At 38.5% G+C, this 24,318-nt stretch overlaps 1 protein-coding gene across 3 annotated transcripts in view; it reads left to right on the top strand.

Moving 5' to 3' along the window:
• Positions 1-7,983, top strand: part of TTC21B (tetratricopeptide repeat domain 21B) — a 97,425-nt gene extending 89,442 nt beyond the window's left edge. For 2 of the 3 annotated variants that reach the window (XR_002516126.2, XR_002516125.2), the window contains 3 exons: positions 2,429-2,554; positions 3,144-3,296; positions 7,838-7,983. The gene's annotated coding sequence lies outside the window, so the exon portion shown is untranslated. The remainder of the gene's footprint in view (positions 1-2,428; positions 2,555-3,143; positions 3,297-7,837) is intronic. The other variant, XR_002516127.2, reaches the window with a different exon arrangement.
• The last annotated feature ends 16,335 nt before the right edge of the window (positions 7,984-24,318 follow it).

Genomic DNA, 24,318 nt, shown 5'->3' with positions numbered 1-24,318 from the left:
ACCAGAACCATTTCCCAATAGTATGATGTATTCTAAAAATCAAACTAGGCCAGGCACAATGGCTCACACCTGTAATCCCAGCATTTTGGGAGGCCGAGGTGGGTGGATCACCTGAGGTCAGGAGTTTGAGACCAGACTGGCCAACGTGGCAAAACTTATCTCTACTAAAAATACAAAAATTAGCTGGGCATCATGGTGGGTGCCTGTAATCCCAGCTACTCAGGAGGCTGAGGCAGGAGAATCATTGCTTGAAACCAGGAGGTGGAGGTTGCAGTGAGCCGAGATCGCGCCACTGCACTCCAGCCTGGGCAACAAGAGCAAAAGTTGTCTTAAAAAAAAAAAAAAAAAAAAAAACTAAATTAGTTATTGCTGATAAGAGTGTGTGCTCTGTCTCATGGACCAGCTTTGCAATTTCCTTCCAAATATTCATCTACTTGCAAAATAAATGCCATCCCTTCCCACACCAACCATATTGATGATGTAGTGGCAGGAAGGAGAGTGGGGGGCTCTGGAGCTTAAACAAACCATCACATGGTAAGGATTGAGAATTGAGCTTTTTGTTAAAAATATGTTGTAGATCTACATTATTATAAACTGATTTTTCTGTTTGACCTTAAGTATTTTCAGCACTTTTACTGTGGTAGGTTAACTGTCAGCCATAAACATTTCTAAAGAAATAGGAAAATTTTCTTCCTATATTATTCAAAATACAAATTTCTGGTTTATAGCAACTAATGCTATTTTTTCCCCTCAACCTGCCATTTCCAACTGCTTCCTCTTCTTATTGAGTGAATCCTGGTCTTTGCTTGAAAAAGTTAGATTTATATCCTCTATTCTTTATTTTTGCATTTACATTTTATATCTATTTTCTTGAGTCCTACAGCCTCACAAAATCGTTTTGAATAGCAGAGCTGCAGAGCTGATGGGGAGGTCAGTTATGTTAATTCCACAGTGCCCCAGTCTTCGGTGTGAGGTTGCCTAGCAACCCATCTCTCAGGCCTCCTTTGTGGATGAGAGAAGAGAAAGCGATTCTTCTACACACTCTCAAGCCGAGATGATTTTTATAAAGTGAAAAACCTTTCGCAAAGGGTCTAACACAACCCCTGCTTCTCCTCCTCTGCCCACTTTGTACACTTCACATATGATGAGAGAAATATTACATCCTTTTATGCTTTAGATCTGATACAGATATAAAGCAGAACTAGACACTGTATGGCCAAACAGTGGAAGTGACCTGTATCTTCATGTTAAATTGAGACACATTAATTAAACCACTCGTCTTCCCTTTTCCCTTCTATGAAAGCATAGTTACCCCTCAAGTTCTAAAAGCCAGTTACGTTAAATGAAACCGCAACTGCCTGCTGAGCATCAGTTACCATAGCGACGAGAGCCAGGAGTGGTGTTTTTCTCCTTAGGCACAGGATGACTGAAATGTGTTCAACCAGGGGATTCAAGCAGCCTGCTGACTAGAAATCAGGCATCTGGGAAGAGCCTTCTCAGTTGCTTTTTCCTCCACACTCATTTGAAAAAATAACTAACCCCTCTGCTATTCCCTTAAAGCTGTTACCTTTTTTGGAACCAAACTTCAGTGGGTGGTAGAAGTGCCCTACCTTAGGCATATAGGAGAAAGGGGAGCAATGATGCATGCCAGTGAAACCCACACGAACAGCTGAGAGAGCTGGCGAACAGTGCAGAGAGGATGCACTGCCCTTTCAGATGTCTCTGAGAATACAGAGTACCACATGTATTTTCCAGATTGTGAAAATACTTAGGTACATTTTTTGAAACATTTATAATCCTATCACATTATTTTCCAGGCAGATGATGTTATTCAGAAGAATATTGTGGTTCCAATGGATAATGCTTTATGGAGGGTTGTTGTAAGTTAAAACAAGTATAAGGAAAAATGCTTTGTGCTATTCTCATTTGCCTCTAATTATGGCTGAGAATAGAGAGGAGGTTGACCTCCTCTGCCACTTAACAGTGTGACTTGGGGCAAGTTCCATAAGCTGTCTAGGTCTCACTTTTCTAATTTTTACAAAGAAACTAAAAAGAGTATTGTTGCCAGTGTGAAGTAAGAAAATATACATAAAGTACCTGACTGAAACACTGATGACTGTTATAGTTTTGCTTAACTGACCACTCAGTACTGATTGAACACCTGGGTACATGCCCATGCTTGATGTGAGAAGAGTACTGAGGTCCCAGCCAAAAAGAGGGCAGCCAAGTTTGGGGACTGCAACTGCAGGTTGTCTACCTTTCCGATGCTTCAGAAAGGTTTGGTATGTCATCCTCACCAATGTTCTATCCATAGTGACAATGACATGATACTCCTTGTGGGTCTACCTCCATGGCCAGTTCGTAGGGAAAACTCTTACTGCTGTTTCATAACTAAATTTTGCTTTTCTACCTGAACTGTCATTACCAGGTGGCACCCTCAGTCATCACAATCATTAGACTGGACGTCTGTCTCCATGGAGAATATGTGAATACCTCCGAATATACTTCCTGAAGGAGCTGCCAAACCATTTTCAGCAATGGCAAAACATAGAACGTAAGTGAATTCTCAAAGTGCCTTCCCTGGGCATTCTTTTCTAGCAACAGTATACCTTCTGATGACTTTCTAACAAAGCAATTACATAATTCCTGGAAAGCATATACTTTTAAAATTTTAGATCATTGAATCTAAACCTTTCATTTTAGAGATTAAAAGGGAGCTCAGCACATTGATTAAATTGCCCAATTCATTTTTATATATGCATTTTTATATATATATGTATACACCCCAAAATAATACCATATAAATATATACATTTACCTAAACACACATTCATGTATAAATATACACATATGTAAATAGAAGGAATCAGTTATACAAATACATAATTTTTTTTCAAATTGTCTAAAAGTATACTCCAAGTTCCCCCAAACTAGAGACCATTATTATCATTGATTGCTCTATAATTTGCAAGTCGCAGAAACCAGCTTAGGATGGCCTGAGTTATATGTAAGTCTTCAAGTTGGCACTGGAGCTGAAAGGTGGGAAGCAACTGGAATCAGGGACTGGAATGTGGGCAGGACTCTATACCTTTCCTCTGATACTTTCTGCATGTTGGTGTTCACTCACCTATCCATCTGTTTAGGAATCCAAGCCATTTGACAGATATTCACTGAAGACCTATTCTATGCCAAGCACTGTGCCAGGCAGAGGGAAAGCCCTCATATCGGGCAGAGCTGGTCTTCTCCAGTAGATCTTGTGAGACTTATTGGCTCTCATTCTGTCTTGCCACTGCCATGTAAGTAGTAGCTTTTGCCTTCCACTATGATTATGAGGCCTCCCCAACCATGTGGAACTATGAATTTATTAAACCTCTTGTATTAGTCTATTTCCATGCTGGTGATAAAAGACATATACCTGAGACTGGATAGTTTACAGAAAAAAGAAGTTTAATGGGACTTACAGTTCCACATGCCTGGGAAGGCCTCACAATCATGGTGGAAGCCAAGGAGAAGCAAGTCACCTCTTACATGGATGGCAGTAGGCAAAAAGAGAGAGCTTGTGCAGGAAATTCCTCCTTATAATACCGTCAGATATTATGAGACCTATTTGCTATCACAAGAACAGCACAGATATTATGAGACTTATTCTCTATCACAAGAACAGCACCTGCCCCCTTGATTCAATTACCTCCTACTGAGTTCCTCCTGTAACATGTGGGAATTCAAGATGAGATTTGGGTGGGAACACAGCCAAACCATATCACCTCTTTTTCTTCCCAGTCTCAGGTATGTCTTTATCAGCAGCAGGAATACAGCCTAATATAGTAAATTGGAACCAATAGAGTGGGGCACTGCTGAAAAGATATGTAAAAACATGGAAACAACTTTGGAACTGAGTAACAGGCAGAGGTTGGAACAGTTTGGAGGGCTCAAAAGAAGCCAGATCAATGTGGGAGAGTTTGGAACTCCCTAGAGACTTGTTGAATGGCTTTGCCCAAAATGCTGATAGCAATATGGACAATAAAGTCCAGGCTGAGGTGGTCTCAAATGGAGATGAGGAACTTTTTGGGAACTGGAACAAAGGTGACTCTTGTTATATTTTAGCAAAGTGGTTGGCAACAATTTGCCCCTGCCCTAGAGATTTGTGGAACTTTGAACTTGAGAGAGATGATTTAGGGTATCTGGTGGAAGAAATTTCTAAGCAGCAAAGCATTCAAGAGGTGACTTGGGTGCTGTTAAAGGCATTCAGTTTTATAAAGAAAGCAGAGTATAAAAGTTCAGAAATTTGGAGCCTGACAATGTGATAGAAAAGAAAATCCCATATTCTGAGGAGAAATTTAAGCTGGCTGCAGAAGTTTACATAAGTAACGAGGAGTTGAATGTGAATCATCACCAAGACAATGGGGAAAATGTCTCTAGTGCATGTCAGAAGTCTTCAAGGTAGCCCTTCCCATCACAGGCCTGGAGGCCTAGGAGGGAAAAATGGTTTCACTGGCTGGGCCCAGTGTCCCTCTGCTGTGTGCAGTCTAAAGACTTAGTGCTCTGTATCCCAGCCGCTCCAGCCATGACTGGAAGGGGCCAAGGTAGAGCTCAGGCTCTTGATTCAGAGGGTGCAAGCCCCAAGCCTTGGCAGCTTTCATGTGGTGTTGAGCCTGTGAGTGCACAGAATCAAGAACTGGGATTTGGGAACCTCCACCGTGAAAATTGAGAATGTATGGAAATGCCTGGATATCTAGGAACAAGCTTTGCTTCAGGGGCAGACCTCATGGAGAACCTCTGCTGGGGTAGTATGGAAGGCAAATGTGGGGTGGAAGCCCCCACACAGAGTTCCCATTAGGGTGCTGTCTAGTGGAGCTGTGAGAAAAGGGTCTCCATCCTCCAGACCCCAGAATGGAAGATCTACTGACAGCTTGCACCATGCACCTGGAAAACTCACAGACACTCCATCGCCAGCCCATGAAAGCAGCCACACTGGCAGAGCTGCCCAAGACCGTGGGAACCCACTTCTTGCATCAGCATAACCAGGATGTGAGATAAGGAGTCAAAGCAGATCATTTTGGAGCTTTACGATTTAACTGTCCTGCTGGATTTTGGACTTGCATGGAGCATGTAGCCCCTTCATTTTGCCCAATTTCTCCTATTTGGAATTGCTATATTTACCCAATGCCTGTACCTCCATTGTATCTAGGAAGTAGCTAACTTGCTCTTGGTTTTATAGGCTCATAGGCAGAAGGAACTTGCTTTGTCTCTGATGAGACTTTGGACTATAGACATTTAAAAGAGTTAGTGCTGAAATGAGTTAAGACTTTGGGAGACTGTTGGGAAGGCATGATTGTTTTTGACATGTAAGGACATGAGATTTGGGAGGGGCAAGGGAGAGATTGATATGATTTGGCTGTGTCTCCACTCACATATCATCTTGAATTCCCACGTGTTGTGGAAGGGACCTCATGGGAGATAATTGAATCATGGGGGCAGGTGTTTCCCATGATGTTCTCGTGATAGTGAATACATCTCACAAGATCTGATGGTTTTATAAGGGGGAGTTTCTCTGTGCAAGCTCTGTTTGCCTGCTGCCATCCATGTAAGACATTACTTGCTCCTCCTTGGCTTCCACCATGATTGTGAGGCCTCCCCAGCCATGTGGAACTGTGAGTCCATTAAACCTCTTTTTCTTTATAAATTAGCCAATCTTGGGTATCTTTATTAGCAGCATGAAAATGGACGAATACACTAGTTCTCACAGACGTTTCACTACTCCCATGTTGTAAGTTTGGCCACATGTAGGGAATGATGTGTAGTTTCTTAGTCCCTAACCCCACCACCACTCTGGCAAGGAGGAAGTCCAGGAGGTGACACAGGTTACCCAGGCCCACATCTATGGATCAGAAGGTTGCTGGGCAGACACCCTGGAGGCTCCACTGCAGTGTGTTATCCGATCCTTTTGCACTTCTCCCTCCACAGTATTTAGTCCATTTTTTTAAATTCACTCAAGTGCTAGCTTAAACACCTACATTTAAAAACCCACAACTTTTAGTTAAACAATGTAGATAATTACTGAACTTTCATTGATAAAGAAATTTGCAACATGGTAAGTTATTTGTTCAAAATCATAATTCTCCCATCTGTTTTATTTCTCCAAATGTCCAAGAAACCCAAACCAGGACAGTACCAAGGGCTGCACCACCATAATGGTACCACCACAGGGTACTACCATGACTAAACTAGGAGTTTAGTTGGATCTATGCTTCTGAGAGTATCAGTGAGTTGCCCAGGCTTGCACTTTTCCAAAACACAGAAGCAGCAGCCATAAAGAGCTGGGCTCATCAAAATTGAGTATAAGCAATTCTCAAAGACCATGTTGATATATAACAAGACCTTTGACCTTTATATTCTTCGTTTATGTTCTAGGTGGCCCTTACATTGACACGTTTTTAAATTATTCTCTAAAAGGAGCCATTAGCCATTGTCCCAGCTCATGTAAAAGATGAAGAGATGCTGGGAAGATATCAAATCAGTTTGGGTCCAGTTAGCTCCAAGGATTCTTTGTTAGGCCACGCTACTAAGTCTCTCAGACTTTAATCCCGTTTTTGGGGGGCTCACATATATCCTGGGGCATTGTGAGGTAAGAATAAGTCAGTCAGGAACCAAACAAAATTCAAAGAAATGGATAGGCATCACGATATGGTTTGGCTCTGTGTCCCCACCCAAATCTCATCTCAAATTGTAATCCCCACATATGGAGAGAGGGACCTGTTGGGAGGTGATTGAATCATGGGGATGGTTTCCCCCAGGCTGTTCTTGTGATAGTGAGGGAGTTCTCACAATATCTGGTTGTTTGACAAGTGTCTGGCATTTCCCCTGCTTGCTTGCTCTCTCTCCTGCCGCTTTGTGAAGGAGGTAGCTTGCTTCTCCTTTGCCTTCCACCATGATTGTACATTTTGAAAGCCCCCGGCCATGCAGAACTTTCAGTGAATTAAACCTCTTTTCACTGTATCTTTATAGCAACATTATAACAGATTAATATTAATATATAACGCTTCTTTAGGGAAGTCAGCAAACAAGATGCTAACTGATGGAGTGAAATCCCCAGGAGATGCAGAAGGCAAGTGCAGCTAACTGAGGTCTCAGAGGCAGGAGATGCCCATCGGGATGAGAGCTATGGCTTTCTCCAGCGATGACTCTGCTTCTATGAGGTCACTAGTAGTAGAACCATGTATTGCTGGCATACACTTGGGGTAAAAATATCATTGGCAAAGTTGCTTAAGATCCAATCCACTTAACTGTGACTACCTCCCCCTTCCCTATTTCCTACATCTTCCTGTTCATATACACATAGTACTTTCCTCTCCCTTTTTCTAGTTCATCCTCCTGGGAGAACCGCTTTCTTGCTTAGAGTGAAACCCTACTCTCTTGTTTATATTCAACATATTTTGTTGATGCTCCAAATTCTCTTGTTCTGGCTTCTAGCCAAGGCATTTTGTCCTCTTTTTTACAACTAATGTAAAAAAAAGAAAAATCCTTGAACTTCAACCCTTTTTATAATAAACCTTAGTGATCCATCAGACTCAAATGTCTAATCAACAAAAAGAATTTGAAAACATTAACTGTTGCTCAAATACAAGAAGAACTTAAACTCCAGACTCTTCTAGCACAGCAAGGAAAGAGAAACAACAATACAGCTGGTTCCATATTAAAATAATAGGAAAGTTCATCTCCTTCCATAATTCAAAAAATACTACTGAAGAATCAGAAAAGTAAAAATTCTGCTTGTATAAAGAGTTCCTGGATTGTGCTGGCTTCTTATATCAATCATTTCTCTCCTGCTTTCCTGTAGATGGCCCCGCCTCTCCTGGACTTCCATCTGTCATCAGGAGAACATGACCATCTGGAGTCAGTACAGATCATCAATCCTTCCACATATACAAGTTCATTTTAAATTTTTAAAAATATAATACAACTGAGAAGTCTTCATTAAATTGCTCTGGTAGTCCTGTTTTCTGTTAGGGATCCATTACATCTCAGAGTCACATGGGTGATCCCAGATTGCAGGATTGAAACACGGCTTTAGGGGTCTGTTACTTTCCTATTGCTGCTATTAAAAATTACCACAAACTGTGTGGCTTCAAATATCACAAATTTATTTTCTTACACTTCTGGAGGTCAGATGTCCAAAATGAGTCTTAGAACTAAGACCAAGGGGCAACAGAGCTCCCTTCCTTCTGCAAGCTCTAGGGAAGGCTCTGTTCCTTGACTTTTCCGGCTTCTAAGGCCAGCTGCATTCTTTGTCTCATGATCACATCACTGTGACCTCTACTTCTGTCATCATGTTTCCTTCTCTAACTTTCCTGCCTCCCTCTCTCCCTAAAAAGGACCTTTGTGATTATATTTGGGCCTACCTGGATAATGCAGCATATGCTCAAGATCCCTAACTTAATCACATCTGCAAAGTTGCTTTTGCCATGTAAGTTAACACATTCACAGGTTTTAGGGATTAGGATGTGGACATCTTCAGTGGGGGTGGGGGCATTATTCTGCTGACCACAGGGTCTGATATAATCAGAGGCCCACTTCCTAGAAATCAGTGAACCTGAATTCTAGTCCGCAATTAGGACATTCGATTAGGAGAGTGCATAGGGATTGTTGGTATCCCTGTTTTACCTTTGACTTATTAGACTGTAGCCACGAATTCTGGCCCCAGCCTATAGAATGTTACGATGAGAAGCACTGGCTTTAAAGTAATACTAACTTGACTGGGATTTTTTGTTTGTTTGTTTGTTTATTTGTTTTAGACAGTGTCTTGCTCTGTCACCCAGGGTGGGGTGCAGATCATGACTCACTGCAGCCTCAGCCTCCCAGGCTCAAGTGATCCCCACACCTCAGCCTCACAGGTAGCTGGGACTACAGGCGTGCACCCACCCCACCCAGCTAATTTTTTTATTGTTTGAAGAGATAGGGTCTCAGCTATGTTACCCTGGCTGGTCTTGAACTCCTGGGCTCCAACAATCATCCCACTCCAGCCTCCCAGTGCTGGGATTACCCTCATGAGTCACCATGCCTAGTCTCACCTGGATTTTCATCTCATAGGAACCGTGAGAGCTTGGGCAATTTCCTCAACTTCTGTGAACTTCAGTTTTCACCTCTCTTCTCTGGGGAGGTCTTAGAGGAAACAGACTCAGAGACTTACCTGCAGGATACTCTTGGGAATAACACTGGTAAGGGAGTGAGAAAAGCAGGATTGGACTCTAATAAAGTCACAAGGAAGGCTTCAGCTGATCCCAAAGGGACTATGTTGATGGGATGGCCTCCCATGGCCTCCCTTTAAGGCAAAGGAGACAGACATTGGTTTCCCCTGAGTCAATCTGCCAGGGTTGGGACTACATAAGAAGAGTGAGACACGCCTTGAGAACAAAATTTAGAGGGTGTCAAAAAGCTCAGTAGCCAAGATAAATAACATTTTAATACATTACTGTTATTTAAAACGAAATCAATGCAAAAGTCAGTCTTTATTTTAAAATTTCAGTATTTCATTCAGGGTGAACTTTTGCATTGGTTTGTATTTTTTAAATAATGCTTTAATATAGACTGTTTTGGGGAGCCATACTGGAGCCTCAAGCAAAGAGAAAAATCAGTCATATTGATTATATCTTTATTTAAAATTGTGATATTTTGATAATTACAGAATCTTTGCATTTTTTATTTTTAAAATATTACATTAAAATATTGTTTGTTTTGATTACTGAGTCTTTGGCATCTGTTTAAATTTAGCACTCAAGGCCAGTTTTTCACCCTATTCCTGGACTGCATTGTATACAGGCTGCCCCACTCTCTCTTCAGGAGGAAATATAGTCTTAATCCAAGGCCAGTGCTTGGAGAGGGGTTTAACTATGAGCCATTAGCAGTCAATACTCCTGGCATCTGGGAAAATGAGTGTCTTGATTTTGAACAGGGTCATGGTGCCTACCATAGTACCCACTGTGACACTATGATGTCTACCTATAATGAGATTATTTTGTCATATAGTCATTCACTCATTGGGATAGTAAGATTGTCATGAAGGACATAAAGACTTATGTGAGAGGAACTTCAAGAAGGCTGACTGGAGGCATCTGCCACTTACCTTTTCCACAGACAAGAACCAAAATAGCAAGTACATAATCAAACTTCAAATAGAGCATCTTAGAGAGAATACTGGAATTCAACAGAGAAGGAACAGGAAGCACCTGAGGCGTGGAAGGAGCAGGAAGGGAGGGAGTCAGCTCATCTGGGATCAGCGGGGAGCTCATAGAGCCTCCCTAGTTCAGGGAAGCGGTAAGGAGGAATTCCCACCTGTCCATATTCCCACCATGGACTCCTGAGACCTTAGCCATGGGGGACCCCATCACAGGCTCTGAGAATAACATAGGGACCTGCCTGGAGGTGACACAAAGGCATTGCTCTAGAGAAGGAGTTCATAATGGTCCAACACACCACCAAGTCCTAAGCAGATTCACCATTTTGAGAGCCTAGACCCCACTGGGGGGCTGCATCCTGCCCTGGGGCCTGATAGCCCCTGCACCTTCACATCCCTGGAGCCCTATTGATACCCTTCTGTGTCCACCCACAGAGCTGTAGCAGCAATAACACCAGTCAGATCCAGCAGAGTGGCGGGGTCCCCAGCACTCCAGCACACAGTACCCTGTATGCCAGGTAAAGGGTGGTGCAGCACCCTAGGGAGGCTCTCCCAGGACAAAGAAAGCCAAAGCACATACTCTTTATGGCCAGAGAAAGACCTACCTGGGACAGCTACTACATATAACGACCCTGGCCCCAGCAGCAGGGCTGCTGCAATCACACTCTGAGGACGGACTCTCTTATCACCAGCCACAGCCACTATTGCTGCCACCAGAAGCCAAAACACATGCAGCTGGTCACGACTCCATCTACCAAGCAGCAGGGCTGCCATCACACATTTGCACATTTCCTGAGAATTAGTTTTCCCTGCTGCTACTACTGCTGATATACCACTGCCACTGCCACTGGAGACTAAAGCATCCCTCCTCCCGCACAGCCTAAGAACTGCCTGCCTGTGGCTACAGTTACTGTCAGAACCTCTGCCTCTACCCCAACAGCAGGACTGCAGCATACTTGGACATGCCCTAATGGCAGGCTTTCCCTGCACATCACCCCTGTTGTTGCAGCCTCCCAAGCTCTCCACTGGAACCTGAGGGTCACTCTGCCCACCATAGCCAGGACATGATTACATTCCTGGGGTCCCTGGAAACAAGCCTACCTGGCCTGGCACTCCCCTGACTTCAGTGCCCTAGAACACTGTCTAGGGGCTTGCCTCACCCTGTCCACAATCACTGGCATCTGTGCAGTCCTCCTGGGGCTTCCACCACCACAGCAGCACCCACTGCACATGCTACCTGGGGAACGAGGGAATAACCTACCCAGCTCATTGTAGATATGACTAAAACCAATGTGTGTCACTTCAGAGCCCAAGGATTGTCTTGCCATTATTACTGCCATTACCCTGGCTATCCAGGGACCAAGGATCCACTCACCTGACTGACCCACCACTACCACTGCAGCACCAGAGCCACTTGGAGGCCCAAGTATTGGCCTGTTTCAACCCACTAACACTGGTGACTGCATAAACCAACTGGGAGCCCAAGACCAGGCATGTTCGGTCTACTGCTGCCATGACTGGGATATGATGACTGGCCTACCTGTAATCCTCATCCTCAACAAAACCTCACTGTAGCCTCCACTAACAACAATAGCCCAAGCCACTGAGGAAATCACAGACACAACCTTTGCTGTTTACAACTGAATAAATCATATGGAGACTACACTACTGCATGCACCCAGAATCAAAGCTAGTGTCCTACCCAATGAACAGCATCGATGTATCTTCAGGAAAAATTCCTTCCCTTGTAAGAGCCAATCCGAAAAAAAAAAACTGGAAGAAGTGACTGTTATACCAAAGGTACAGTTATCAACATAAAAACACAAGAAACCAATCCAGACAACATAGCAAAGGCTTGTCTGTGCTAAAAATAAAAATAAAATGTTAGCCAGGAATGGCAGCACACTGCAGGCTGTAGTCCTAAATGCTTAGCAGGTTGAGACAGGCTTGAGAGTAGGAACTTGAGTTCATAGTGAGCTATGATTGCAAACACAGAAAAATAATTGAAAGAAATCAGAAAAACAATTCAGGATGTGAGTGAGAAATTCACCAGAGATAGATATAATAAAAAAGAACAAACCAGAAGTCCTGGAAAGAAAGAATTCAATGAATGAAATTTTAAAAATTCATCCAAGAGCTTCAACAACAGAGCAAGCAAAAGCAAGAATCTTAGAACTTGAAGACAAGTCTTTTGAAATTGCCCAGTCAGATTTTTTAAAAAGAAGAAAATACAATAAAAAAGAATGAACAAATCCTGTGACATAAGAACACCATAACACAACTAAATACATGAATTTTGGATGTTTCAGAAGGTGAAGAGACCAAATACATGGAAAACCTATTTAACAAAATAATAGCTGAAAACTTCCCAAGTCTAGGAAGAGATTTAGACATATAGACATGGGATGTTTATAATCCCTAAATAGATATAACTCAAAAAAGTTGTTCTCCAAGGCATATTAAAGTAAAACTCAAAACCAAAGAGAATTCTAAAAACAGCAGAGAAAAGTGTTTAGTCACACATAAGGGAACCTCTGTTAGACTACCTGGGGATTTAAAAATATATATATAGCAAAAACATTGCAGGCTAGGAGACAATAGGATGATATATTCAAAGTGATTTAAAAAAAAAAACCTGTCAGCCCAGAATACAATACCCAGCAAAGTTGTCCTTCATAAATGAAAGAAAAATAAAATATTTCCCAGACAAACAAAAACTGAGAGAATTCATCTCTCCTAGACCAGAGCTACCAGAAATGCTCAAAGGCATTCTATACCTGGAAACAAAAGAATGATGTCTACCATCATGAAAACACATGAAAGTACAAAACTCACTGGTACCGCAAACACACAAATAAGGAAGAAAAATAACCCAAATGTTACCTCTACAGAAAAACACCAAACCACAATGATAAACAACAAAAGAGAAAGAAAGAAAAACAGAAAGGAAAAAGATAGAAAATCACCAGAAGGTAATTAACAAAATGACAAGGATAAATCCATACTTATTAATAATAACCTTGAATGTGAACAAATTAAATTTTCCAGTTAAAATATATAAACTAGCTAAATATAATAGATTTTTTAAAACATGACTCAACTATATGCTACCTATAAGAAACTCATTTTGCCTGTAAAAACACATATAGACTAAAAGTAAACGGATGGAAAAAGACATTTCATACAAATGGAAAACAAAAAAATAAGCAGAAGTATCTATATTTATATCAATATCATATAAAACAGAATTTAAGTCAAAAACAGTAAAAATAGACAAAGAAGGTCATTAAGACACAATAAAGAGATCAATTCAGCAAGAAGATTTAAAAATTCTAAATATATATGCACCAACATTGGTATATATAAATTAAATATTATTAGACCTACAGGCAGAGATAGACTCCAATATAATAATAGTTTTAGACTTCAACACCCCATTATCAGCATTAGACAAATGATCTAGAAAGGAATCAACCAAGAAACATTGAATTTAAATCACAATTTAGACCAAATGGACCTAATCAACATCAACAGAACATTTTCAACAACAGTAGATACACGTTCTTCTCGTCAGCACATGAGACATTCTCCAAAAAAGACCATATATTAGGCTACAAAACAAGTCCCAATAAATTCTTAAAAATTTAAATCATACCCAGCATCTTCTCAGACCATGGCAGAATAAAACTGGAAATCAATAACAAGAGGAACTTTGGAAACTGTACAAATATATGAAAATTAATATGCTCTGAGCAGCCATTGGGTGAATGAAAAAATTAAGAAGGAAATTTAAAAAAATTCTTAAACCAAAAATGAAAACACAACCTACCAAAACCTGTGGGATATAGCAAAAGCAGTGCTAAGAGGGAAGTTTATAGCAATAAATGCCTATATCAATAAGGTTAAAAAATAACAAACTAACAAACCAATAATATACCTAGAGGAACTAGAAAAGCGAGAACAAACCAAACTCAAAATTAGCAGAGGAAAATAAATAATAAAGATAGGGGCAAAACTAAATGAAATAAAGACAAAAAAGTTAAGACAAAGGATCAGCAAAATGATAAGCTGATTTTTCTAAAAGATAAATAAAATGGATAAACTAACCAAGAAACGAGTTCCCAAATAAACACAATCAGAAATGAAAAAGGAGATATTACAACTGATACCACAAGAACACAAAATACCACCAGATACTATTATGAAAATCTATACAACACAGTGAAAAACATAGAGGAAATGGATGAATTCCTGGACATGTATAACCTACCAAGAATGAATCAGGAAGAAATAGAAAACCTGAAAAGGCTAATAACAAATAACAAGATTGAATCAGTAACAAAAAGTCTCCTAACAAAAATGAAAGTCCAGAACCACGTGGTTTCACTGCCAAATTCTACCAAACTTACACAGAAGAATTAACACTAATTGTTATCAAAATATTCCAAGAAATTGAAGAGGAGGGAATTCTTTCCAACTCATTTTACAAGGTTAGCATTACTGTGACACTCAAACCAGACAAGAGCACAACAAAAAAAGAAAACTACACATCACTATACATGGTGAACATAGATGCAAAAATCTTCAACAAAATACTAGTAAACCAAATGCAATAGCACATCAAAAATATAATACAAGTGGGATTTATCCCAGAGATGCAATGGTGGTTCAACATATGCAAATCAATAAATGTGACACAGCACACCAACAGAATGAAGGACAAAAACCATGTGATAACCTCAATAAATGCAAAAAAAAAGCATTTGATAAAGTCCAACAATCCTTCATAGTGAAAACTCTCAACAAACTAGGCATACCAGAAACATACCTGAACATAATAAAGTTCATAAATAACAACCCCTCAATAAGCATCATAATAAATGGGGAAAGACTGCAAGCATTTTCTCAAAGAATTGGAACAAAACAAGGATTCCCACTTTCATCACTCGTATTCAGCATAGTACTGGAAGTCTTAGAGCAATCAGGCAAAGAAGAGAAAGAAAAGGCTTCCAAATTTGAAAGGAGGAAATCAAATTGATCCTCTTTGCTGATGACATTAAACTGTTAGATCTGATAAGTAAATTTAGTAAAGTTGCAAGATACAAAGTCAACATAAAAAAATCAGTAGTGTCTTTACATATCAATAATGATATAGCCGAAAAAGAAATCAAGTAGGCAATCCTATTTCCAATGAATCCCATTTACAATAAACTAAATCCAGGAATAAATTTAATCAAAGATGTGAAAGATCTCTATAAGAAAAACTACAAAATATTGATGAAAGAAATTAGAGAGGACACAAAACAAATGGAAAGTCACCCCATGCTCATGGATTGGAAGAATTAATATTGTTAAAATGACCATACAACCCAAATCAATTTACAGATTCAATGCAATCCCTATTAAGATATCAATGTTATTTTTTCACCAGAATAGAAAAAACAACTCTAAAATTGTTACAGAACAACAACAACAACAAAAAAAACCCAGCTCTAATGGCCAAAGCAATACTGAGAAAAAAGAACAAAGCTGGACGTATTACACTACCTGACTTCAAAATATATTACAAGGCTATAGTTATCAACACATTGCTGTGTTGGTACAAAAACAGACACAGTCCAATGGAACAAATACAGAACCCAAGGCTAGGCATGGTAGCTCACACCTGTAATCCCAGCATTTTGAGAGGCCAAGGTGGGAGGATCACTTGAGGCCAGGAGTTCAAAAACAGTCTGGGCAACATTGCAAGACCCCATGTCTAAAAAACAAAACAAAACAAAATAGCCAGGCATGTGGTCGGCTTCTGTAATCTCAGCTGCTTGGGAGATTGAGGCAGGAGGATCGCTTGGGCCCAGGAGGTTGAGGCTGCAGTGAAACATGATTGTGTGATGGAGCAAAACTGTCTCAAAAACCGAAAACAAACAAAAAAACAAAAAGTAGAGAACCCAGAAATAAACCCACATTTTTATAGCCAACTGATTTTCAACAAAGCCTCCAAGAACACACATTGGGGAAAAGATATCCACTCCAGTACGTGGCGAAGGTAAAACTGGATATTCATATGCAGAAGAATAAAACTAGATAGCTATCTCTCATCATATAAAAATATCAATTCCAAATGGATTAAAGTCCTAAAAATAAGACCCAAAACTATAAAACTACTAGGAGAAAACATAAGGGAAACACCACAGGATATTGGACTAGGCAAAGATTTTATGGCTAAGATCTCAAAAGTGCAGGCAACAAAAACAAGAATAGACTGTGTTAAACTAAAAATCTTCTGCACAGCAAAGGAGATAATCAATAGAGTGAAAAGACAACCTGTTGAATGGGAGAAAATATTTGCAAATTATTCATCTGATAGAGACTAATATCCATAATATGCAAGGAACTCAAACAACTCAGTCAAAAAACACTAATAATCCTATTAAAATATGGGCAAAGTACATGAATAGACATTTCTCTAAAGAAGACATACAAATGGCCAACAGTCATATTTTTAAAATGCTCAGTGTTTCTAAGCATCAGTGAAATGCAAATCAAAACCACAATGAGATATCATCTTACCCCAGTTAGGACTATTAGTAATTTAAAAAAACAAAAAAAACCCAAAAAAATCAGATGTTGTTGAGGATGCAGAGAAAAAGGAGCTCTTATACACTGTTGATGGGAATGTAAATTAGTACAGCCACTATGAAAAATAGCATTTAGATTTCTCAAAAATCATACTATCCAGCAATCCCATTGCTGTGTATCCATAAGAAAGGAAATCGTATCACAAGGATACCTGCACTCACATGTTTATTGCAGCACTGTTCACAAAAGCAAAGCTATAGAATCAACCTGAGTGTCTACTATTGGATGATTGGATAAAGAAAATTTGTATATATACACAATGTAATACTATTCACCTTTCGTTAAGAAAGAATGAAATCTGGTCATTTGCAGCAACATGGATGGAACTGGAGGTCACCATATTAAGTGAAATAAACAAAGCACAGAAAGACAAATATTGCATGTTCTCACTTGTATGTGGGAGCTAAAAAAGTGGATCTCATAGGGGTACAGAGTGCAATATTAGATTGGTACAAAAGTAATTGCAGTTTTTGACATTTAAAAGTGACATTAAAAGTAGTAGTTACCAATTGGCAAGAATGTGTGTGGGTGGGTGGGTAGAGGAATGGATGGGCATAAATTGGTACAAACATACAGTTAAGTAGAAGGAATAAGTTCTAATGTTTGATAGCAGAGTAGGATGTCTATAGTTAGCAACAATGTATTGTATATATATCAAAATAACTGGAAGAGAGGACTAGAAATGTTCTCAACACATTGAAATGACAAATACTCAAGGTGCTGGACACCCTAAATACCCTGACTTGATCTTACACATTCTATGCATGTAACAAAATACCACATGTACTGCATAAAAATCTACAAATAGTATGTATCAATTATATATATATATATATATATAAAACACTATGGCTACCAAAACTCATTATTTCAGGTGCTAGCGAATGTAGTCACAACCAAGACTAGGCTTGAACTCTTCCTTTCAGCTTCCCGACGGCCAAGTAACAGAGTGAAAGGTCAGATAATTTACTTAGACCTCAGGCTGCCATTAATATTGTCAACGAATTGCTTTGATCTATGGCTCATTAGCTTTGGTTAGAATTGCTAAGCAAATAAGCCGAAGTGAAATTTTATTCTATCCCATGGCCTATCTAGTACCTTAACCCCAGACAACCTTTTTACATGATGATCACAACCAAGCTGGTGGATGGGCATGAACCTTTTATTGCTATCAGAAAAAAAAATCAAAGTGCAAGCTCTTTCGAATGTGAGTGAGTGAATGCCCATGGTGTATCTAGAATCTATATACTGTGTTCTAGAAGTGTGTTAGTTTGGCTTAAAGAAAAACTATAAATTCTTTGTCTTCATTCGGAAATCAGTAATTCTCAAAAGAGAAAGTAGTTTATAACCCCTAGGAAGATCAGTGATTCTCAAAAGTGGGTACGGTTTATAACCTCTAGGGGGACACATCAGAATCTCCTGAGGAAAATACTGAACTATGCAATCCCTTCTCAACTTTCCCCTAGAGAGAGATTCTGACAACATTGTCTCCTATCTAAGATTTCATGACGACTGTCATGAATCCCCATTATTGATGGGAGAAAAAGTTTACATCAGGTGTACTGAGATGCAAAAGGAAAAGAATCGTTGTTATAAGCTGAAATTGTTAATAGAAGTGCACACAAAACAAAACAGCAGCAAGATATTATGCAATTAGCTGACATGCGTAGTGACATGTTTGCCACATTATACAGAAAAAAAATAACTAGTTTTTTCATGAGCCAAATTTCAATAACAACTATTAAGTGGTATTTTAAATGCACCATTTATAGAAAGAACCTTTTTCAGAAGCACTGGAAAATTTTAACTCATATATACTAGTTGAAAGAAAAAAGGTACTTGCTTATATTTCAATAAGCCCTCTCTGCACTGAGAAAACAACGTTGTTGACTACCTTTTGTTTCTTGCCTCGATACTGGTTCTCTAGCTTTCTCTTTTTTGTGTGTGGTTTTCTTTTTTTTTTTTTTTTTTTTTTTTTTTTTTGTTAGTACACAATTCTTACTATTGCAAACCTCACATTGACTCAGATGAAGGAGGCAACAGAATTTCTGGACACCGTGTACCCTTTAGATAATGTACCTCAACAATGATTCAGTTTCTTTTTCTAATTTTGCAGATCATTTAACAAAGTGTACAGCTGAAAATGGTTTGTGTAAGTGGTTTTTCATCTGTGAGCTTATTATATTTCCTTTGAAAATTGTTCTTTGTGATTTCAACATCTTCTGGGGGTAGGGTGGTGACATTTTATATATATATATGTATTTTTTTTCTCTGTCTCTCTCTGTATGCTTTTTAAATCCAACAGTCACTTCCCTTTCCTCGTGATAATCACTTCTTTTATAGACTGAAAGCACTTTGTGCTTTTTCCTCTGTAATCCTAGTTGATTATACAGTATCTTCATTGTTGCTCGGTGTATAAGTCTTCGAGGTTTCAGCTGCACTCTCCAAATCATGATGAGCTTCAACCATGGCCACTGACGAAACCTCAGGCATTTCAGCTGGTATTTTGAACAAATTTATTTACTGCCTTTATTATAATGTTGTCGGACAGTTGTGCATCTAGATGAACTGATGGAGTTTACACTTCAGAGTCACTGGGAATGCCAAAGATTTATTTGTCTCTCATTCATTAAGAAGGAAAAAAGAAAGAAAATGTAACTAATTGAAGAGTCTGGATGACAATTATCTTTTTGTGAGTATTTTCTCCTCGATCTTCTCCTAATTTAAACCAATATAATGCTTAACCAATGCCCATTCACATTTCACAGGTATTTGTTCTGTTTTTTTAAGACAACTAACTCCTCCTATACATAAAGGGGAAGAAAATAGAAATATTTTTTAAAACCCAGGAAGAACTTTTAAGTCCTAGAATATTAAAGGAAAGTTGCAGATAAGTTAACCTCGCAAGTATACTACTAAAAGGAATTATTATAACATAGATTCACTTCTGACCTTTAAGGTGGAAAGTATAAGAATGATATTCTTAAGTTTCATGAATTGTACATGTTTTAATTATTGTTGTATTATGCTTTAAAAGTATCTTTCCACTGGACATTCTTAAATCAAGGTAAAAATTACATTAAAATTGTAGTTGCCATTGTATTTCTTCTAATTTATATGTATATGTATATCAGAAAAAATTGTATGTATGCATATATTTCTTTTTACATTTGCCATCATTGACAAGAAAAGTTTGTAAAATGTCACAGAATACATCAAGAGTAGACTATTTTATTTTCACCACTAATGGTAAACTTGATTATTTTCAATAATTTTCTACATTGAATATTGCCACCTATCACTTGTTGGTGATCTTTCTCTGAATGTTACTGCTCAGAAATATAGCTACAGCTGTGTCACTTTTTAAGGAATGAAATTATTTTGGGGGAAACTATTACATGTAAATTTGTGATATAATGTTATTTGTGGCTTGAGAGTATATTGAAGATGTTAGATTTACACAGAAATATTTTCTTAGTATGACATCAGGGTTGATAGTACATTATTACTTAATAATATTAAAGAAATACAGGCACAAATTACAAGATAATTTTCTCATTTTAAAAATTCTTCTCATGAAAATAACCTGTGAACCCTTGAAAAAAAATTTGTTTTAATGTTGATTTAAGACATTATTGGATTATGTGTGATTATAGAAGCCCAGCATATTGCAATTCATGCTTTTTCGAGCTTTTAAGTGTTGCTATCCTTGTGTGCCCTCTGTGCTTACATGTTGAAAATTTTTCATGTGACATTCAGGCTGTTCTGAGGGTCATTTGATGAAACTGTTTGTGCATCCCATGGTGCAGGGCCCAGACCACCCAATGTTTCTTTAACAGTTGCACTTCTGCAAAGAGGCATGATGGTCGATGCTGGGAGGCTCTTAAATTGAGAAAATACAGACCAATTCAGAAATAGTTTTGCCACTGAGCTTGTGTAACCAGCTTGGATGGCCAGATACATCTTCTTTTATAGTGACCAAATGGGACCAAGAGGTTATTTATTTATTTATTTTTCTTAAAAATGAGATAACAATATTTACTAGTTAAGGTTATTTTAAGGATTAAGGGAAGGGAAATGGTGATCTGCTATTTATAGAGTATCGACTATGAATAGGGCATTTTGTTTGGTGTTTGAAAGGCTTTGTTTGCAGGTCACACTTTAGGTACTGTTGGTTATGTTAATAGCTCAACTTCAGAGAACTTCTAACAAAAAGGTGGTTACTGTAATTTTATTACAATTCCACTGCTAAGTGTGGAGATATAGCCCCATTCACAAGGTTTACTCTTTGCAGCTGGAGAGTAGCATTCTAATGAGAAAAAAGGCTGAGAAGTTATTCATACCTCTTCAGATGAAGTAATGTTTGTACCTTCCAATGCTAAATTTTGTTGTTGCTATAACAAGAACTAAATAAGATTTAGATTTTGTTAGCCTCTGAATATTCTGGAGTTAGCCGAAGAGGAAAAAAAAAATAAACACCTTTTTTTAACTCATTGGTAAAATTCAGGAGCTGCAAAATAAAATAGGTACTACTAAATTCTATCTGTTCCTTTTGGTTGATCACCTTATAGAAAGAAATGAACTACGAACCCTAAATGGAACACATATATCTATTAGTAGGCAGAGAAATCCAAATAAAAACCTTGACAATTTATTTAAAGTAATTTTGAACAGAAAGGATTCCCTACTCTGGGTACCACAAAGTTTTTATAACTTCCCCTGGATAATTGAGGTTGGTACATATACCCTAAAGTAAACAGCAAGTAACTTCTCTACATGGTTGTCACAAAACCCATGGACCTTTATATATATATATATGTATTCATATTATATATATATAAGCATACATTTTAGATAGATTAGATAGGTAGATACATAGAGAGATAGATAGATAGACAGACAGATAGATAGATAGATAGATAGATAGATAGATAGATAGATAGATAGATAGACAGACAGATAGATGCACACACACAAACACAGACACAGGAAAGGACATGACCATGATAGGCATAAGGATGGCCAAGGGAGGGTATAACATCTGAAAAAAAATCATGGTAAAAAGAAGTAAAAGAAAACAGAAAACAGAGAGAAAATGTACCAAGAAAAGGCAAATTGAATTTGTAAACACGTGGAAGTTCAAGACTATTCGCATCAGGCCAAGTCCTAACATTCCAGTGACACTTGCAGACATTACTGTTATAGCACATTAATTGTTATGGGTACTTGGATATTCTATGCCATAAGTCTATAGTTAATTTCTAATCACTGCAAACAATCAATAATTCTACTGAAAACATTTAGATTTTTTTTTTTTTTTGAGACGGAGTCTCGCTCTGCTGCCCAGGCTGGAGTGCAGTGGCCGGATCTCAGCTCACTGCAAGCTCTGCCTCCCGGGTCCACGCCATTCTCCTGCCTCAGCCTCCCGAGTAGCTGGGACTACAGGTGCCCGCCACCTCGCCCGGCTATTTTTTTGTATTTTTTTAGTAGAGACGGGGTTTCACCATGTTAGCCAGGATGGTCTCGATCTCCTGACCTCCTGATCCGCCCGTCTCGGCCTCCCAAAGTGCTGGGATTACAGGCTTGAGCCACCGCGCCCGGCCTAGATTTTTTTAAAAAGGGAAGTGAACTAACAAAAAGTAGTCATTAGGTTAAGTGATGAATCACATAAAATAAACCGTAATTCTCAAAAAGTGTAGATAAATGAAGTTATTTCTTATTTACCCTATATTTATCCTTCATCTATCTTATCAAAATGGATAAAATCACTTTCAGCCAAATTATAACATTTATTGTAGGGCATATTACCTCAAATTTATAGCCAAGGGTAAATACTGTATTTAAGGTAAGGACTTGTATCTTAGGTTTTCTGTTTTGTTTCACTTGTTTTCATTTTTTGGTTTACTTATTCACTCATTTATTAATGTATCATTTCCAACTTCCTGAAACACTGGATTGAAAATATATTCTTGACCCTATGTCTAAAAATGTTAAAGTTGTGTGATTATTTGGAGAAGGATTATGTTAGCTTTTCCTAGTATTTCCTTCCTTATGAAATCAGGTTGACCAGGACAAAAGAACAATTCCATTGGCGCATTCTGCCTTGCAGAGCAAGTTGTCCACAGGAACCTGTGTGTGCAGGTTCCATAGCCCTTGATTGGTGAGTGAATGAGAGGGACTGACAGTGGAACTCAGGCTGAAAGGCTCTTTTTGCTATTTATACATAGAGTAACGATCTACCACGAGACTGTTCTGCTCAAAGGCAATGATTTTGTCGAACAGATTCTCTTCCATTAAGATAAGACTAATGAACAAATTCTAACAATGGCCAAAATATTTGCCATCGTGTTTTCTCCAAGTACAAATCTAAGAAATTAATTATTTTATCTTTAGAAAAAATTTTCCTCTGCTCCCCACAGCATTCAAACCACATTTTCCTGATGTGGCTTCCTTTCCCAATAAAATGTTGGGTACATAGTTTTGTAAATTCAAATATCCAAGGTCAGCATAAGCTCTTAGCCAATAACAATAGAGCTTCATTCCACAGCAGTTTTAGTTGTCTTTGGGGATACTTCAACTGCTGAGAGATGAGTTAGTCACACTCTGTAGTTAATAATGTTCAATCATTAGCTGTCTGGTCAGGCCTGTCTCTTTTTTCCCTCCATATTTTTTCAGTTCATTCTTGACCTCATTTCCATTTTCCCTTCCCCCACAAGCAGCCATTCCAATGAGTTTGATATATGTCATTGAGTATATAAATATCTTTGAAAAATACATAAACTCATTATATGCATGCATGTTTTAATTTAAGTAAGTGGTATTGTGCAATAGATTTCATTCTCTGCCATATTTTTTATTCACTCAAACATGCTGTTTTTGAGATGATGCTATAACTACTCATTCATTGCTACCAACTACTGCATGTTATTCCATAGTGTGCATTGAATATATTTTATTTATCTGTTCCCTAATAATAGAACTTGTTTGACACCAGCTCCTAGCTCCCACAAAATACGTGGGAGACCCTATCATTGGATCTAGGGTACACCCACAAATTTCTTCAAACATTACTAACTGACCTCATCAGTCCTAGATTCCCACTAACCTTGTACAAAGGCTGCAAGTCTCACTGTTCCCTCAACACCTAGTATTATGGAAAATTATAATTTTTACAAACCTGATGGATATAAAGGGATATCTCATTTTAATTTGTGTTTTTCTGGTTATTAGTGAGGGTGACCATTTTACCAAACATTGTTAGCCATTTGAAGTTCTCTTCTATTAATTGTGTTTTCAAATCTTTCCAAATATTTAAATTTGTCTTACCTTATAGCACATTCACAGTTTTTTTAATGTAAAATGATTGAAAAAAATTAGGATGGCTACCTATCTAGCATCTTTTGGCTTAGAAGATGGCATAGAAGTTGGAAATTAGATTACTTGGGAAATTTTTCAGATCGTGAGGACTATTAAACATGTGTTTGAATCACAGTTTTACAATCAAATTGCTG

The sequence above is a fragment of the Papio anubis genome, chromosome 10 (genome assembly GCF_008728515.1).
Source record: "Papio anubis isolate 15944 chromosome 10, Panubis1.0, whole genome shotgun sequence".
Lineage (NCBI taxonomy): Eukaryota > Metazoa > Chordata > Mammalia > Primates > Cercopithecidae > Papio > Papio anubis.
Note: the sequence above shows the minus strand (reverse complement) of the source record. Positions and strands in the feature narration are given on the sequence as shown.